Below are 19,738 nucleotides of genomic sequence, written 5' to 3'. Positions count from 1 at the left end.
CCGGAGGAAGAATATTCCCCCGTCAATATTGCCACATTTTTATGGTAAGAGCAATGAATATTCTGATGTTTTTCTATTTGAGTTTGATATATTGTGTAGGAGTTATGATTATTCTACTAACACCCAAAAACTTAAGTTGTTCATTTCCATTCTCAAGGATGCAATCTTGCACTGGTTCATGGGGTTGGGGAGGAACACTATTACAAAATGGGACAGAACACGTAATTTTTTTCTTAAAATGTACCAAGTGTATTACAAAGCTAGAGACTTACGATAGGACATTTTCAAGATTACACAAAGACAAGACGAGAGCCCAAAAGATTACCTTGAACGGTTTCTATATAATCTCCAACAATCTAAACAACATAAACTCGATCAAGACACCATTAGGACTATTTTCTTAAGGGGTGTTCTAGATATTCCATAAATGTATTAAATTTGATGGGATCTGGGGATGTTTTACAATTTCCTTTTGACAAAAATTGTGACCTGTGCAGGAATTACTCTCGCATCCAGGAAAGATTTGATAGAGGTATTAGGGATGTTCTCCCTAAAAGCACCAAATATGCAATGAGTGGTGTAACCAAGTATGAATTGGGACATTTATTAAATAATTTTAAAAGAGATTTGCTTGAAAATATTAATCTGCAATTATATGCTTTACAATTTAAGAAAAAAACAAGAAGAGGAAAAAACAACACTTTCTATATTTTATCCTAAGTGTAGGAAGAAACACTATTTGCAAGAATTCCCTTTGGATGTTATTAATATATGTGTTATCTATGTAGGTGAACATAAAATGGAAAGTAGGCCATTTCTAATTGGTCTTAAGGCGATTTACTAAGGAGAAAATCTAGTAGTCACACTATTGAATGCAATGGAACCAAAAGAACCTTGGAAAATTGGACCCTCGGGTATAAATTTAGATCATATGCCTCATTCTTCTCATCATTTTTTGGACAACAACAATTTATCTCAGATTATGGGCCCTCCCATGCCTTGGAAAATATGTGTTCCACAACAAGTTCAAAACCATGCATGGCAATAGGGATGTTGAGGGCCTCTGTAAAAAAATATGTCTGCTTTTGCCTACCCCTTACCACCACAACAACAATACTTTACACCACTCCAATATTCATATCCAACCTATTTTCAAACTCAATAGCCTCAACTAATTATCCCACCCCAACAATTATAACTACCACAACCACTACCTGCCCAACCTCCACAACCTACACAATTTCCTACTCAGACGGTTGCTAACCCCAATAATAATAAGACAACGTAGTAGGTTTTTAATTTTGAATTATACCTCTTCCCTAAATATTTGATCATGTCAGTTGAGTTGCAAGATATATATAATTGAGATCAAGGAAGACTCTCAATAAAAACAAAAACTATCCTATCATCATTAAATAATAAACTAGGGAGGAAAATCTCAATCAAACAAACAATGATTCAATAAATAAATAAATTTCTCCAAATTTAGAGTCCTTTCCATCATCTAGTGTGCCTCCCTACCAAGAAAGGCTAATCCTAGAAAAGTTTACCAAGTGCCTTGAATTTTACATAGTTTCATAATTAAGAAATGTTTGCATCAAATTCCCCTTGTTACAAGCTATTAAGGATATCCCTATCCATGCTAAGACTATTAGGGAGATTTGTCTTAAGAAACCAAGGAGGAAGAAGATTGAGCCACAAACTATTCAGTTTGTTTTGAAAACAACCAACTTGATGTCAAGAGAAGATCTTATGGAAAATTTTATGGATCCTAGCAATCCAGTGGTTTAGGTATACATTAATAATACCCTTGTTGCAAACATTTTGATAGATCTAGGAGTTGTAATTAACGTAATGATAAGACAAACCATGGAATAATTGTAACTGTCTAACTTGCATCCTACACCCATAGTTCTAGAATTAGTTGACCGATCCAAAATAAGGCATGGGCGTGTATTAGACAATGTAATCGTCCCATTAGATTCTTTGGAGTATCCTTTAGGATCTATGGTCTTACATCATAAAAACCATTTAGTACACCCATTGATATTAGGATGGCCATGACTAGCTTCTGTCAATGCTTACATTGGTTGTCGCTCTGGAGATATGCTCATTTCACACGGTAAATGAATAAAAAAAGTGACCTTATAGCTCCCTGCCAAATTCTTTCAAGAACTTGAAGAAACCCTATAGCTTGATAATGTTAATAGTGATAAAGATAAATTTTAATAAATTTCTTTTATTGATCAAATTGTGCAATTTAAAGAATGCACCAAAGAGAGTCGGGTTCATGATTTTCTTTTCAATCTAGACTCTTTACAAAATCCAAACCCACTATCACATTTTTAGCCCAAATTTTCAAGAAATTTGTAACCCAAGCACCTCCTCATCACTAAAAAACTCTATATCGACCATAGAATTACCAGAATATGGTACCACTCTTATTGAGGTTAGTCCAGGAAATCACGTGTAAATAAATTCTTAGTTGGATGCATACCAATGAGACCAGGTGGTTGGAATGTTGTAGAAATGCCTTAATGCTTTCGTCTGGAGCTACCAGTACGTGAAGGTCATCTCCCCTTAAAATTGTATGTGCCATATTTACATTTAGGAGAGTGCCCACCCTGTTATGCATACCTAAAGATGAATGAAACTAGACCTTAGAGACATTGTCAAGGAAGAATTGCAAAAAATTTTAGATGTCATATTCATTTATCTGATCTCATATAGTCAGTGAGCCTCTCCCCTTGTGATAGTCCCTATGAAAACGAGATAGTGGCAAATTTACATGGATTATAGAGAACTTAATAAGGCCACTCTTAAGGACTATTTTCCTCTCCCCTTCCTCGATAAGGTTTTGGACAGGTTAGCTGCTAAGAAATATTTCTCCTAAATTCTCGATGGGTTTAGCAGGGACAACCAAATATAGGGAATACAAGAAGACCAGGATAAACCAACTTTTGCATGCTCGTGAGGGACATATGCCTATAAAGTACTACCCTTTGGTTTATGTAATGCTCCTACTACTTTAGAGAGCAATCTTAGCTACTTTCTCTAATGTTATTCAAGAATGTGTTGAAATTTACCCTTATGTAGCTTTGAAGTTAGGCTGTTAAATTCATTCTTTAGTTTGGTGCTAGATCTCACCTCCTTATTTTCTATATTTCCCTTTCATGTGTTTTTCTTGGGAGATTGGATTGGACAATGCCCAGTGGTGTGTAGCCTGGGAAACAATTTTGGAATTACAGAGTGGAGATCAAAGACAGACACACTCCCTTAGGAATTGTGTCTTTCATCCTACCTTGACCCAAATTGCTAGTTCCAAACATATAATTTTCTCTCAGTTCTATCAACATTGTTAAAAAACAATCATGCATCATGGAAAAGGAGCATGCAATAGGAGAGGTCACTGCAACAATGCAAGACCATCCGCCTCCAGGGTCCAAGTTGTTGTAGGAGAACTAAACTAGGGCCCATTTCAATAATGCTCCACCATCGCTCCACCATAAGTTCAACAAGAAATTGAACATGCTGAAAGGAAGGCCAAGATAGCACGCAGATTGATATCAAATGAAATATTGGAGCAAGTTCCGGATGCAGGCACTACAAGGATAAGGAACACAAAATATATGTAGACAGTTCATACCTAGTGGCAACAAAAAACAATTGTGGGAAAGGTGTTAGTGGAAAGATTAGAGGAACATAAGGAGATTCTTCTTTGTCTAGATGAGAGTCAAAACAGATCAAAAAGTTGGATATCAAGATGAAAAATATGACCAAAAAATGGCAAATATGGAGTTTACAAACTTAGTAGAAGACACCATACCACCTATAACAATCTAGGTGGATTCCCCCACTAAATAGTTTTCATTATGGAAACTTCTATTATGATGCTTTATAACATTTGAGAGTAAACGTTGGTAGAATATGCATTTCAATCAACAAATTAGGACATAGTAGGCTAAATAGGCAATATATTATGAATTTCATACTCTTTAAATGGTCAAAGACAATAATTCTATGTTACTAGCCTAGTTTACCATGTGGTAGACCAAAACATAGAGGATCCATCTAATGTTCACACTTTTTGGCTATAATATAATACAACATTCCTATCTAGCTTACACACAAAAAAAGAAGGGACAAATGGGGTGATATCTAAAACATGTGGGTAAGAATATTAAAAAAAAATTGCAAGGAGATGGCCAAAGATAGAAGCATAATTACATTACAAGAGAAACCATCCCAACAATGACATGCATAAAATGTATGTAATCATTGTTTTTAACAGACTAGTGTAATTATCATATAAAATATCATTTTTCAATTATATTTTGTGGAAAAAAAATCCATTCAATAGATAACACAAGATGGCAAGATAAAAAAACGAATAATCTTAATTTTTGTGAATAATTGTTTTCTCCTTATTTAAGATTTAATATCATTTATGATGTTTGTATTTTAATTAATTTAGAATAGTAAATGGATGTTGTCTAGTCATGTATATTATATTATAAATATAGATACATTAGTTACACTTTATTTCTATGTTTGTAAATGGAACATGAAGAGATGGAATATGAAAACCAAACCAATGAACAAAACTTTCAAATAACCTAGCCACAATTATAGAATACTTTGGAGTACCCAAGGTTAACCAAATAGTTTGTAAATGGCTATATTATTTTATTTCCGTGGTTTTATAATTAATGGAAGCATGAGAAACCTTAGTTATTCTGTGTTTTCTCATATACTCACCAAGAACAAGGTATGAATATTTGGAGATAGCATAATGCATGGCTTGAAAACAATCTGTATCCTTTATGAAACATTCATTTCTATGATACACTTTTCTATTATACTATAATTTTTTTATACACTCATTACACTTTATTTCTATATTTGTAAATGAAACATAAAAAAGTGGAAGGTCAAAATCAAGCCAACCAACCAAACATTTCAAATAACCCAATCACAATATCCCTTGCAAGTGACAAATAAATGATACTTGTAAGCAACTCTAGAAATGATGTCACTGTAAGTAATGAATGATGAGCAATATAATAAAATGTTACTACAACTTGTATATTTTGAAATGTTTCTCTATGAAAATCAAACACTTTGTTTAATGTAACATATTGTTATAATTGGATAACAATAGATTACCATTAACTGTAACAATTACATATTGACATTTTTATCATCACAAACTTTTATGTCGTCTCATTTTGTATGACAAATAGTCTTTAATTTGTATATTAACAAAATGGATTTCTTATTCTAATGCATTGTCTACATTAATAAAATGTTATGCTCCTAATTAAAATATATAGATGATCTAAATTGCCAAAATGAATACAAGTATGATCAACATATATATTTATTTAAACAGTACAAGAAATAAATGCAATAATTATATCCAAACACCATAACTAATAAGAACAAATTAAAAATATATATTTGATTTTATAATGATTAGTTGAATTTTGTATTAAAAAAAAGGTTGCATTTACATACCCACAATGTAGAATAATTCAACATTGAAACATATCGTTACATTGTATTAATTTGAAAAAAATGGTGGTAAATGCATATTTACACATCAACGCATTTAAATAAGCATTACGCATTGATAGAAGCATTGATGCTCCTAATGACAACAACAACATTGTGCCCTTCAATAATATTGTTGTCATTATCATTACTATTACTATTGTTGTTGCATCAATTTTAATAGAAGCATTGATGTTCTTAATCACAACAACAACATTGTGCCCTTCAATAATATTGTTGTCATTATCATTACTATTACTATTGTTGTAATCTTTACAAAAACATTACAATACACAAAATAATATACACATCAATATTTTTACACTTACGATAAATATTAATACTCCCAATATATAAAATAAATACATTTAATTCCAAAATATATAATAATTAATATATATATTTAATTCCAAACAAGGATTAGTATACACTCTATATTCTTATAATATGGATTATGTCATAAGAAATATGAATTATTGTCGTTTCAGTTTCTCTATAATAGAATTATAGGAGGCAATTAGAGGAGTTGTGATGGAGAAATGTCATGGAGATGATCACGCTATAGTTGAAACCAATTCCCATACTGGACAGGTCCACCATCCTTTTAAATTATTTTGGGAATGTTGAAAACCTGTAGCTAAACTGTAAGATTTTTATCAAGTTGCCCACCATTCCAATTACATAGCAGTCTATCCATAGAAGACAATTTATTTTATGTAGAACCCCTTCCTTAGGACAACTCCTTTAAATATAGAAAAGAAACGTTGGTATGTGTGAGGTATGGAATACAAGGCACTTAATAAAATATGAATTTCCCACCTCCCCATGTGTGCCCCTTTTATGCATGTGGGAAAAATCATGCTTTCATATAACGGAATTGAGTGAATAAAGTGATCTCCTTTAGTATAATGTGAAAAAGGGATGGTTTAATAATGTCGTGCGTATTTACGAACGAGTTTATAATAAAAATAAATGTTTTAAGGCTATATGCAACTACAAAAAATTTACACAAGGTTGGTGAGTCCCTTAATCCTCTCTATATGTATATGTTGATTTTTGTACAATCACCAATCATTTGTGTATATATATATATATGAGCAATTACTTTTTACGAGTCCCTTAATCCTCTCTATATGTATATGTTGATTTTTGTACAATCACCAATCATTTGTGTATATATATATATGAGCAATTACTTTTTACAATTTCTCTTATATATGCATTTAATTGGTTAACAAATGTAATTTAATTTTCTCTAACTATTCTTCTTCTTCTTGGTGTTGGACCCAGGGCTAAGAATTAAGAAAAGTAAAATAATATATAAATTTGAGAATAAATTTTTAAGGATTTTGGAAAAAATAAATAAATAAATTTTAAAATAATTATTTTTTTAAATTATTATATTTAAATATGGTAAAATTTAAAATATTTATATAGAAAAGGCGGTTTATATTGGAATTGGGCTTAAGGATTTTTTTTTTCATTATTAACTAGAGGGTTGAGATTTTGGGGAGCGAACATTCTTCCTCTAATATCATCATCAAGGGAAAGACTGTAACAAGCTGACATTTGTAAATTGCTAAATAACATTTGTTAAACACGAGAAACATTGAGCCTAAATAATTAAAACCCCTTAATGAACTATTAAGACCGACATAGCAAGATAAGTATTATTATGCATTGTTGCATATTAGAACATATTTCTCTTAAATTTAGGAAGTAGCAATACCACACTCCTTGACCTCAGTATTAGTGACACCTGCGTGCGGGTAATAATAACAGAAAACTTATACTCGCATGTGAGCTTGAATTTACAAAATTGTATTTATTAATCTAAATTGTACCTCATAAACTTATACCCTTATTGTGTGACCAAGAATAAACTACAATGGTAAAGACATATCAACGACGATGATGTCTACCGCCATCACCATTGCCACCTCTGACACCGTCATCAACACCAATCGCTTTGGCGCCTGAGCTAACCATTATAATGTGCTCGTTGGAAGCCATCTTGGAAACACTAAAAGAGAAGTTGACACCAAGTACCAAGAGTGACCTCACCTTGAGGGAGGAAACCCAAAGGGGTCCAAAGGTTTAGATTATAGACAATGGCAAGAGGATATTTCTAGGGAGCTACAAAAGATTAAGCTTCCATAATTTTTAGGAGGGCGAGTTGGAGAACGTGTTCAAGCAAGGCTAGAAGGAATGACAATGTGTTTCACACTAAGAGAATATTCTTCTACCTTTAAGACAAATATCGTTATATTTCAGCTAAGGCAAAGTTCTTTGATTTCAAGTGGGGAAATCTAGAAAGGTTATGCACAAAGTACTTGCCACCCTACTTTCAAGAGCAACAAGCCGAAGATTTTCATATGTTAGTCCAAGGTAATAAAATAGTGGAAGAATATGAGATGACGTTTATGGAACTTGTAAAATATGTTCCTTATCTAGATATTGAATAAGTTGAGTGTTTCATGTATGGATTAAATCCTTGAATCAAGGCTATGGTTAGAATGTGCAAGCCATCATCAGTATTAGAGGCAGCTGAATGTGCCTGTTATGCAGAGGAGCATCTAGGAATCAAAATAGATATCAGGCTGATAAGACCCCCATAGCCAGGATTTCTAAGCAAGACTCCCTAAAACTTCTTCAAGGGGAGTAGTTCGAGACCACCTCCTTATGGCAATAGATTTACTTCGAGAGGAGTAGGAGCAAGGGCTCTCATGAAAACTAATGTTATATCTACAGAATCATCAAGATCTAACGCAAGTCAGTGGAATTCTCGAGGAACTACTAGTAGAGGAAGAAGCACAAGAGGGTGAAACTCCTTTTCAATAAACTCATAGTATTACACAAAGGGAATCACCCTAGGTTAATTTTTGTGGATCTGGAGGACCTCATTTTTCAACGTGATTTCCCAGATGCTTCATCAAGTGTGATGCATAGGGAAGGAAAAGTGTCATCATTAAATATCAAAGGTAATCATAAAATCCATGCAATAGTCAACAACAATTAGGTAGAACATTAGTCCATTGTAGTGGAGTCCTCGAGTACTATTAACGTCATAAACTCAAAATATTATGATACTAGTGCTACTAATAGTTTCAGTTCATCATATGCATTAAATAAATGTGGGTTGGCAGCCCGCAAGAAAAACAATTTCATACATGTAGAAATGGCTTCAAGAGAACTTCAGTTTGTAGATTTAAGTGTTGAGGAATGCAAAGTTGATCTAGGGGTTTGTTCGACTAAGTTAAAAGTATATGTCACAACCCTGGGAACTTATGATCTCATCAAAGGGATGGATTGGATAGAAACTCATCAAGCTTGGGTAGACTGTTACAGAAAAATAATTCTATGCATAATGATGAAAGAGAGATGATCCAAATCCAAGGCATTAAGAGGAATGTATCTTTACACTTCATTTCAACAATGAAAATGAAGCGTTTCTTAAGAAAATGTTTGCAGGTATATGCAGTTAAGGAAGTAAGCAAGGAAAAAGGACCGTCCCTAGAGCAATATCCAATGTTATCTGAATTTCGGGATGTTTTTCCAAAGGAACTACTAGGATTACCTTCTGAAAGGGAGCTTGATATTACAATATAATTAAAACCTGGTACAAAACCCATCTCTAAAGCATCCTATAGAATGACAGCTCTAGAACTTCAAGAGTTACAAATTCAACTAAAGGAACTATTGGATATAAGACACATCTAACCTAGTATTTCACCTTGGGGTGCGCCTGTAATTTTTGTCAAGAAGAAGGAAGGTTCATTAAAACTGTGTATAGACTATCGAGGCTTAAATCGAGCGATAGTAAAGAATAAGTATCCAATGTCTCGAATTGATGACCTCTTTGACCAAATGAAAGGAGCTTTTGTCTTTTCAAAAAACGATTTACAGTCAGGTTATCATCAATTAAGAATTAAGGGCAACGATATTTCTAAGACTGCATTTTGAAAACGCTTCGGGCATTATGAGTTCACAGTAGTACCATTTGGGTTGACCAATTCACCAACAACATTCATGAATCTTATAAATAGTGTTTTCCGCAAGTATCTCGACCACTTTGTACAAGTCTTCTTAAATGATATTCTCATCTATTCCAAAAATGAGAAGCATGAAGAACATTTGTGGACAATATTATCTTGCCTCAGGCAACACCAGTTTTATGGAAATATATCGAAGTGTCCCTTCTTTCAAAAGAAGATTCATTACCTATGTCATATTATATTTGGTGAAGGGATCTTAGTTGATCCTGAACAGGTAAAAGCAATAATGGATTGGTTGATATCGAAAAATGTGCATGAAGTACGTAGTTTTATGGGTTTAGCAAGATACTATCGAAGGTTTGTAGAGGAATTTTCAAAAATTGCAAAGCCTATCACAACCCTCCAGCATAAAGGATTTAGGTATGAGTTGACAAAGGAATGTCACATGGCATTCTCTGAACTTAAAATATTGTTGACCAGTGAACCAATCTTGTGAGTACCTGATATGGAGAAATATTTTACTGTGTGTACTGATGAATCCAAGCAAGGATTAGGTGCAGTATTAATGCAAGATAGAGGAGTAATAACATATGCCTCCAAGAAGTTAAAACCCCGTGAAGAACTCTATGTTACACATGATTTAGAGTTGGTCGTTGTAGTACTAGCGTTGAAGATATGGAGACACTACTTTGTAGGGAGAATCTTTATGCTCAAAAGAGACCACCAAAGTTTGTAATATATGTTAACCAAAGGGACTTGAATGTTAGGCAAAGATGATGGAGTGAATTCTTAAGCGAGTATGACTTTGGGATTTCATACATTAAAGGGAAAGAGAATGTAGGGGCAAACTATAGAGTAGAAGACTCTCTAAGTAGAAGACCAAGGATGATTTCCCTCATACCTATCAAGGTAGACTTGAGGGAGCAAGTGCTAGAACATCTATTAGAAGATAACTGGTATTTAAAAGTAATATTTGGGCTTGATAATAAAGGTCCAAAAGAACCTAAGTTTGAAGGATATGAACTAGAAGATGATGGATTGGTACGATTCATGGTAGAACGTATATTCCTCATAGTGGAGATATCTAAAACACCATCCGTAAGGAATCCCACAGAGCATTGTATTGTGTGCATCCTGGAGTAAAGAAAATGTATGTTGATACAAATAAACCCTTCTTTTAGGAAGGCATGAAGTGTGATATTGTCCAATTCGTTGCAAAATGTATTGAATGTCAGTAAGTGAAGGTTGACCATCGTCACCCAACGGGTCTCCTGCAACCTCACGACATTCCTATGACCAAATGGGAGGTGGTTTCTATGGATTTTATCGTCGGACTACCTCTTACACCACAAAGACATAATGACATTCTGGTTTTGGTGGATAAACTAACGAAAAGCACCCATTTTATCCCATAAAAGATACTTATAAAGTTGTTGACATAGCTAGAGTATTTATAAATAAAATCATTAGGTTTCATGGAGTTCCTAAGAAGATCATTTCAGATAGGGATACACGAATGACTTCAATATTTTGGACTTGTATGCAGTCAGCCTTAGAAACTCAACTAAATGTAAGTGCAACTTCTCATCCAAAGACTTATGGACAAATAGAAAGAGTGAACCAAGTAATAGAAGATATGTTGAGGATGTATGTTATGGATCATCAAACACACTAAGAAAAGTATTTTCCCTTGATTGAATTTGCATACAATAACAACTACGATATCTCAATTAGAATGTCTCCATTTGAAGCATTATACAATAGACCTTGCAGAACACTGCTAAGTTGGGACAGGTTAGAGGATCAGATAATAGTGGGACCATAATTAATTCAAGAGATGGAAAAGAAAGTAAAACAAATTAGGCAACAATTTAAGGAAGCTCAAGATAGATAGAAAAGTTGCGTTGATGCTCACAAGACAAATATAATTATGTAGGGGATCAGGTTTTTATATGCATTAAACCAAACAAAAGCACCATCTAGTTTGAAAAAGGAACAAAGTTATCACCTCGATTCATTGGGTCATTCAAAAAAAGTTGGACTTGTCACTTATCGTCTTGCACTGCCACCCCACTTTCATAAAGTTCATAATGTTTTTCATGTATTTGTACTAAGAGATTATATAGCTGACAAATCACATAACCTTCAATGGAAGGAACTGCAAATATCAGACTAGGAACCATTTCGGTCGAACCATTATGTATACTAGAATATAGGGTTCGACAGCTTAGGAACCGCTTGGTAAACTAAGTTAAGGTCTAGTGGGACAAGTATAGTTCTGGATCAACTACCTGGGAAGATACGGAGACCATATACCAGACAATATCAGAATGTAAGAAGCCCTAAATTTATAAATTAACCCGAAAGTCTTAAATTTAACAAACCATCTACAATTACTTATCTGAAAATTTCGTTTGGAGGTATTCCTGGTCTGTTGCTGCTCCCGCTTCTACTACCGAACCAACCCCTTTTTCCTCCCAGCATATCTGGGATCAACCTATCTAGTTCCTAGATCCAAAAGATTTCAAAATGGAGGTCTTCTAACCCTCATGCCCAAAGCTCTAAGAAAAATTAAAACTCAATGTTACTCTTGGTTTGTGGCTTTTTCCTAACTTCCCTTCTGTGACTATAAGTTACTCCGAAAAAAACTCCCCCTTCGTTTCCAACTCTCCCTCCTTAAATTCTTGAAGTTTCTCATCGCCCCATCTCCCTACCGCCTTTAATTAAGTATCTTTTGGGAATTTGCAAAGGCAAACACCATCTTCTCTTAACACAGTGGGTTCAGTGTGTAAGGTCACCTCTTCTTTTGACAACGATACTTCATAAAATGTCTTAATGGGTTATTTTAAATTGGTTGTATTTCATTACTTTTAATTAATATATTATAACTTCTTTTGAATAACAAATTAATATATATTTAATTCCCTTTTTATAATATCTGGTATATTTCCATACATATATATATGTTATGTTATATATGTTTAATTACATATATATATATATATATATAGTTTATTTTGTTAATATATATATATATATATATATATATATATATATATATATATATTAATTATGATTCCTTTGTATCTTGTACAATATATTGCATTTACCTTATTTTTTATATAATATAGTTATATGCATTATGATGGTGGTACACACATTAAGTATCCCACTCAATATATGTTAAAAAAAGAGAGTTAGTATGTATACCAATGCATTGCATATGACAAATGAATATGTAGCTATCATATGCATGTCTCGTGTGCATATTAATGATCATATCCTATGCATAATCCAAGATGGGTCATTACATACACCTCTCATTTAGAAAATTTCGTCTCGGAGTTAGGGTTTATATAGTATATTAGTAATTATTTTGATGATTAATATAATTTGTGTTTAATTTGAAGACACTATAAAAAATTTTGTTTTGAAATTTATAGGTTTACGATGTCATTCCTCGTGTTTACAAAAGACCCATGTGATAAAGTTGACTAAGTTAAAATTACCAAGATTGAGCAGTGGTTTTCTTACGATTGAAAAATGCCACTGGGAAGTTTGTGGTCTAAAGAACCTACTGATTCATCAATAAATTTCCAGTTGAGGAACATTCCCATATATTAATAAGACTGTGTTTTTGGACTAGAGATGCCATTCCTCGCATTTACAGAAGACCCTTGTGATGAAGTTGACCAAGATCAAGCCTTATGACATGACAGTGAGAAAACTGTTGAGAATAGTTGAGGGAAGTGAGTCCTTGTGCATTTGGTTATCTGATCGGTTGGTGGGTAAAGGTGGGTTACCTTTGGAGGCCCTGTTTCAACTGGAAGTATTGATTTTACATTGTTAAGCACTCCTCCTTAAGCTATGGAATCTGGCTCAGGGGTGACAGTTGCAAGGAAGAATTGGTTGTAGCATGTATAAGGTTGAGTGGAGAGTTAGAGTCCTAATTTCAGTTTCCAGAATTATTTCATAAGATAAGTGTTTACTTAAACCCCTATACTTTTGAATGTGATGCATATGTTAAATGTGATGGTTTATTACCAATGGCATTGATGAGGAATTTTGATTCCTTTTTTATCTTCTCAAAGATCTTTGGAATAATTCCTTTGTTGTGCGAACCAATGGGAACACTCATTAACCTTGATTCAAGCCATTTATGTACCCGCTGACAACTTGACCAACCCTGCTCCTGCTATCTATAGAAAAGTAAGGTTCCATCTGCTATCTATATATAAATAACACTGGTGAATACTTTATTGCTGTCTAGCCTGCCGCGAATATCCAATAAAGAGAATCCTAGCTTCTTTCAATAGCGTAGAAGGCTCAAAGCAATTTAATCAACTATATGTATTAAAAGAACAATGGAGATTGGGTCGGCATAGTAACTCCCTCCTTCTACCTTTAGTATGGGCTAGGAATAATATGAGGTATGTTACAATATGCAAGTGGTGCCATGAGGTGTCACCTAAGCAGAGGGTGGACCTAAAGGAGAGCAGGGGCAAGATGAGGCCTTAGAGAACCCAATGGGAGAGAACCATTTCCATATTTTCACAAAGTTATTAGCAAATTTTATGATGGAACCAAAGACTAAGATGTAGCATAAATTTTGTTGTGTAGTACAAGAAAGTATAATGTTGTAGATATACAAGGCGTGATCTCAATGATGATAATGGACTTGCAGTGGCAAGGAGACATAAGTGGTATACATACCACCTTTCTAGGGGTGGTATTCAAGTTTTTGCACAAGCTCAAAGAACCATAGAAGCCATTTAAAAAAGGAATCAAAGGATTGCCCACCCAAAGTGGGGTCACATAATTCCAAAGATGAGACAAGTATAAGCATTTTCATGAAAGCAAGGTTTTTCGTAAGCTGAGGATAATATGTGATGGCTAATCTAGCATGGAGGTAGAAGTCAAAGTGATGGAGGTAGAGGTTAGGGTATAGCCTACCCATGAGAAGTTGTCATTGTATTTCAACCCATTGATATATTTTGCGGGGCATCCTATAGACCCAAAGGCCATATTTTTTCACAATAGGTATGCATAGACAAAGTCCTTGTGTATCCTAAGGCACTTGAGGATTCATCGATGGACAAGAGATCCAATGGTGCACCCTCAAGTGTCTTGAGACACACGAGAACACTATTAAGCACGTCTAGTTCACCATATTTTTTAGCCTTGTTAGCTTGATTGTTATCCATGTGACTTTTTAACACGCAATATGAGGCTTTCCATTAAAGCATGTATACCGAATGAATATCTTCATTTATTTTATTCATGTAGTGTTTAATCATTAAACAAATTAATCAATAAACCAAATAAATGAAGATACATTATGAATTACAAAAGCAATCACAACCTTAAATTTACAGGTAATATATTAATAAAGTAGCTAGGGATATGTACGATACAATTGCACATTCCTAAAGCATTGCACTTTTATATTATTTCCAAGGAAATATTCTCAACCCACCCTCACACACTGAAGTAATTAATGGGGCATTATACGACGACAACACTCACAAAATTATCGCCCTTCTCTAGAATTTAGGAATTTCCAAATGGAAGGGGGGTCCCCTGCCAATGGCATACAATTGCTAATCCCAAAGTACCCATTCAGATCTAATCCTAATACCTATGTGGACTTTTCAAAGAACATCTACCAATTGAGCAATCCTTGGGAGCTTAATGTCCATTTATGAGAATGTAAAGGTTACGCATAAGCAAGTGAAACACATGCCTAACCATAGTGACCATAATGCAATTCAACAAATTGGGGCTTGAGCAGTTGGAATGTACAATAGGGGACAAATAGATGTTGGAATATCATATAGAAGCATAACCACACTTATGAGAACTCTACAAGTTGCATGCATTGAGAAAAACATGAAAGGACTTGACCACTCAACCAAACATGGGAAAGGTAAACAAAGGTGTTGGAAATGTTGTTGTCATTAACATAAAAAACAAGGGGAGATTACATATGTCCAAGATAAAGATTGCAATATGGAGATCGTTGGAAATGTTGTTTTGGGACTTTTGATGTCTAGTTTGGATATCCTATATTTGAAGGTATTTTACTCTAAATACCTAACTCAAATGGGACCATAGGATATAAGGTTGAAAAGCTTATTTCGAGATCTTTCCAACATTATATAGCACTCTGTAACACCATAGAAATGAGAAGTTATGAAAGATTCTATCAATTCATCCCAACAATAAAGTACAGGTCGACTCAACTGGTTTTTACAAGTTGGCCCCATAAGTGAACACAAAAACAATATAAATAAAGGATAGATGAGCCCATTTGAAGTGTATCCAAGCAAAAAGATCATGTACAAGTGCGCAAAAGAGATCTAAGGTGCACAAGAGGAGTTGAGGAGTATTATTGGGGTTTAAAGGTGTGCAAGAGGAGACTACAGAGTTTTCTTGGAGTGTTAAGGGTGCATTATGAAGGATTAAGGTCTATGATATTAAGTGTGTTGTTTTTGGGTTGTGATGTTGTGAAGTGCATGTGGGATTATATTCTAGGGAATGATACTATAAGGTTTGCTAGGGCATGAAGGCTAAATCTGAATAGGGTTTAAAGTTATGCCTCGGGTATGGAGCATGGAAAGGCATTGGAGCATGAAAGTTAAGAGTATGTTGATGCTATGAAACACATAAAAAATGAAGCATGCAAGTGAAGTCGAAAGTACTCTATGTATGAAAACATTAGGTTGTTGATTATACAGGTCTTGCTAAGTTTGTGCTTAAACAAGGAGATTAGCGTCTCTAGTAGGTTGGTGCCTACACAATATCTTGTTAAGTTGGTGATTAGCTAAGGAGATTGGTATCTCTAGTAGGTTGGTGCCTACAGAGATTTATAAAGTTAGTCCCTTTTTATGGTTTTCTCCTATAAGGGTTTCCATGTTAAATTCTATGTATTGGTTTTTGAGTTTATATACATTTAATGTTTTATTGATTAATGCTTGTTTAAATTTACTAAGTTTAAACCAAAACAACAACTTATACTAATTCACTCCCACCCACCTCAATACATGCATAAGTTCAACAAAAGGAAACAGACACCCAAATCTACAATGTGAATGCCCTAAGCAAGGCCATACAAGTGAGGCCTCTCATCTAAGAAGTTGATTATTGGTAGTCAAAAGTGTTACCCAAGAACAATAACAACAATGGAATAGAGCCATTGAAAATTAATTGTTAATGTCTTGCAAGCTTTCAAACCATTTGCATGTGGAAGTGAGCAACCATGATTGCTCAAATGAAGTGAGGCTTATGACACCAAGAGTGTGGTGAACCATAAACAAACAATATGAAACCCATGAAGCATAACTAGACTTAGGAAATTCCACACAAATACTATTCCTGAAAAAATAAGACAAGAAGATACATAGGTCATGCACAAGGTGAACACAAAAAAGTTGGCGCACAACGATGTGACTTGAGGCAGGTTGACGCATAGTAAGTTATGTTGAGGGAGGTTTAACAATGTTGACCCATGTGTGTTGGGTAACAATGATAACGAAGGGAATGATTAATGATCTAATTCACTCTCCAAAGGGGCAATCCTCTTGTATAGGTGTTGTGACAAAGTCATCGATCAGGTTAGAACCGTTAAGTTTAGAAGAAATTTATTTTCCAAAATTAGGGATCATTTAAGAATGAAGCCACACTAAGCACAATGTGGTCAAATTAGTTTTTTTGTGAGATTCAACATGAAGCCCCTCTAAAGAAGATAAGGCCCTATAGGAATTAGATTTTGTCCCTTGAAGGTGCTTTGATTAGTTGACTTGGCATGGTTGATATGTAATAACATATTGACAAGAGTACTAACACATGGACCTTCCATGGTGTATAAGTAGAGTATTAAGGTGGTGATAACTAAAGAAAGTAGTTTGGGTGAAGGTTGAGGAATTGGAAGAACTATCCTAACTTGGTAAGAAGGTTTAAAAAAAATGGACAACTTTCCCTTAAGGGAAAGGTGGGAGGACAAAACATTAAAAGTCAAGACAACCTTCTCTTCAAGGAGAGTTGAGGCAAAATAAAGAGTGAAATGTAATTTTTGCTAAGGAAAAGTGTGAATGGAAATCTCCAAAGATGTCAGAAAGATACTCATATTTCTTCAGGAAGAAATATGGAAACCCTACCTAGACAAAAGAGGAAGGAAGACTATAGCCTATGAGACCAACTAACCCTATGAAAGGGGAAAGTAAGGTATAATTGATAACCTTCTAGGTAGCAAGCCAACTCACTTACAAAAATGTTAACCTATCTAGGATGAATTGTCTAGATAGGTGGAGTCACACTTGATTTTTGGTAACTCATGAAAATATAGAGAATGGACAATAGAAAAGGTTCACTATGTTGATTAAGGATTAATATTGTTAATGATCATGTGGTTATTAGGATGACTAATCGTATCTATCAACAAAAGTCGCAATGAGTTATTTAACCACGGAAAAAGGAAGAGAGTAAAGTTGACTTGTTACTTTACTTTTGGTTCCTAACTAGTGTAATTAACTACAAAATATGGAAATAAGAGTGGCCCAAATGCAAACAACAAACAACATGAAATGGGCATTGTTACCACTTCCTTTGCAAGCAATCATAGAGAAAGAGAGGGTAAGTTAACATCATACTTGAATGAAACCTCTTAACTATGTTTCACTAATCTAACAACACCCTCAAGAATAAAGGGAGAAACTAAGTGTTAGCAATAATAAATAACAAAGGAGATTAGACCTACTTAGCATATTTGCAATCACTAAATCCACCTACAAATTCCAACAAATTCCCTATTCTCCACATGTATACACATAATAAAATGAACAAAGTAACCATGAAAACAAAGGAATCTGCAATATTGCAATTATAAAAGTAAATGATTATTGTGTGCCCTTAGCAAAAGGAAGTTCCCTACCTCACAAGTTTATGTTGTTGTATTCCCTTAAGATGAAAGGATGGGAAGAAAACTGATCAAGGTATATAGACAAGGAGGCTAAAATCCACCATGGGACTTCAAGCCCAAAAACAATGAGGAAAAACTCAAACTAGTGTGTGAGGCTATGAACAACAATGAAAGCACCTCAAGCAAGGATGATGGTGGAAACAAGAAACAGATGGAGATTCAAGGGCATATGGGAGCTAGTGTACCAAATAGTGTTATAAACCTTGACATGATAACAAACAAAAGCCAAGAGAGATTTGAGAGACCAAAATAGGAGGATCACACTAATTGTCCCTAACTTGTTGTTCTACAACAATGCCAACATCCTCGATAATTCTAGAGTATGTCACCCTCCTTTTTATGGTCTAACCACAAATTTTGACCCATTCTGTAAGACAAAATCAGTGAATCATGTGCATTAAACCAAGTCATCATTTTTATCACAAGTAAAAATGGAGAATTGTTGATAACACTACATATATCTGGTAAGTACAAAATCATCTACAATAATCAAGTGACCAAAAGAACACAATAAAAGATCACAATTGACCAACAAATGTGTGCTCACTAAGGATGGGGGTTTCTCATCATTTTAAAGTCAAATTATAACCACCACCAATAATATTTGGGATAAAAATGAATGTTACATTGCCTAATTAAGCTACGAAAGGGCCCAAATTAGGGTTTATGGAGTTGAAAGCAATCAATCAAAACATGAGACCAAGGATAATACCAAGTGGAACCTATTATGGATTTTGATTTAACTTAGGGGCAAAAATCGTCTATGTTGACCATAGGAAGGACACTCAAAGGAAGGGGCTTCAATGCTCGAGTTCACCACAAGATTGTATAGGAGTCCTTGGAGGCCATGTGTGCATTGTTGTTTGCACTGGGGCTTTGGTATTTCAAGATGGATGAGACTTGTACACATTTTTATCTTTGGGTTATTCCACTTGTGTATAGGAGTCATTGGAGGCCATGTGTGCATTGTTGTTTGCACTGGGGCTTTGGTATTTCAAGATGGATGAGACTTGTACACATTTTTTTCTTTGGGTTATTCCACTTGTCATGGTCTCATGTCTAGATGGGATTATTTTTGCAGGAAATTTTGAACGGTGTATAATGTGGTGTGAAATGTTGTGATTTGGTGTGGAAATATATTGGTCTCATGTATAGGAGTCCTCAAAAGCCATGTGTACATTGTTGTTTGCACTAGGACCTTGGCATTTCAAGA

This window comes from Pinus tabuliformis, chromosome X (assembly GCF_031772625.1).
Source record: "Pinus tabuliformis cultivar Carrire ecotype Pingquan chromosome X, CPIR1, whole genome shotgun sequence".
Lineage (NCBI taxonomy): Eukaryota > Viridiplantae > Streptophyta > Pinopsida > Pinales > Pinaceae > Pinus > Pinus tabuliformis.
Note: the sequence above shows the minus strand (reverse complement) of the source record.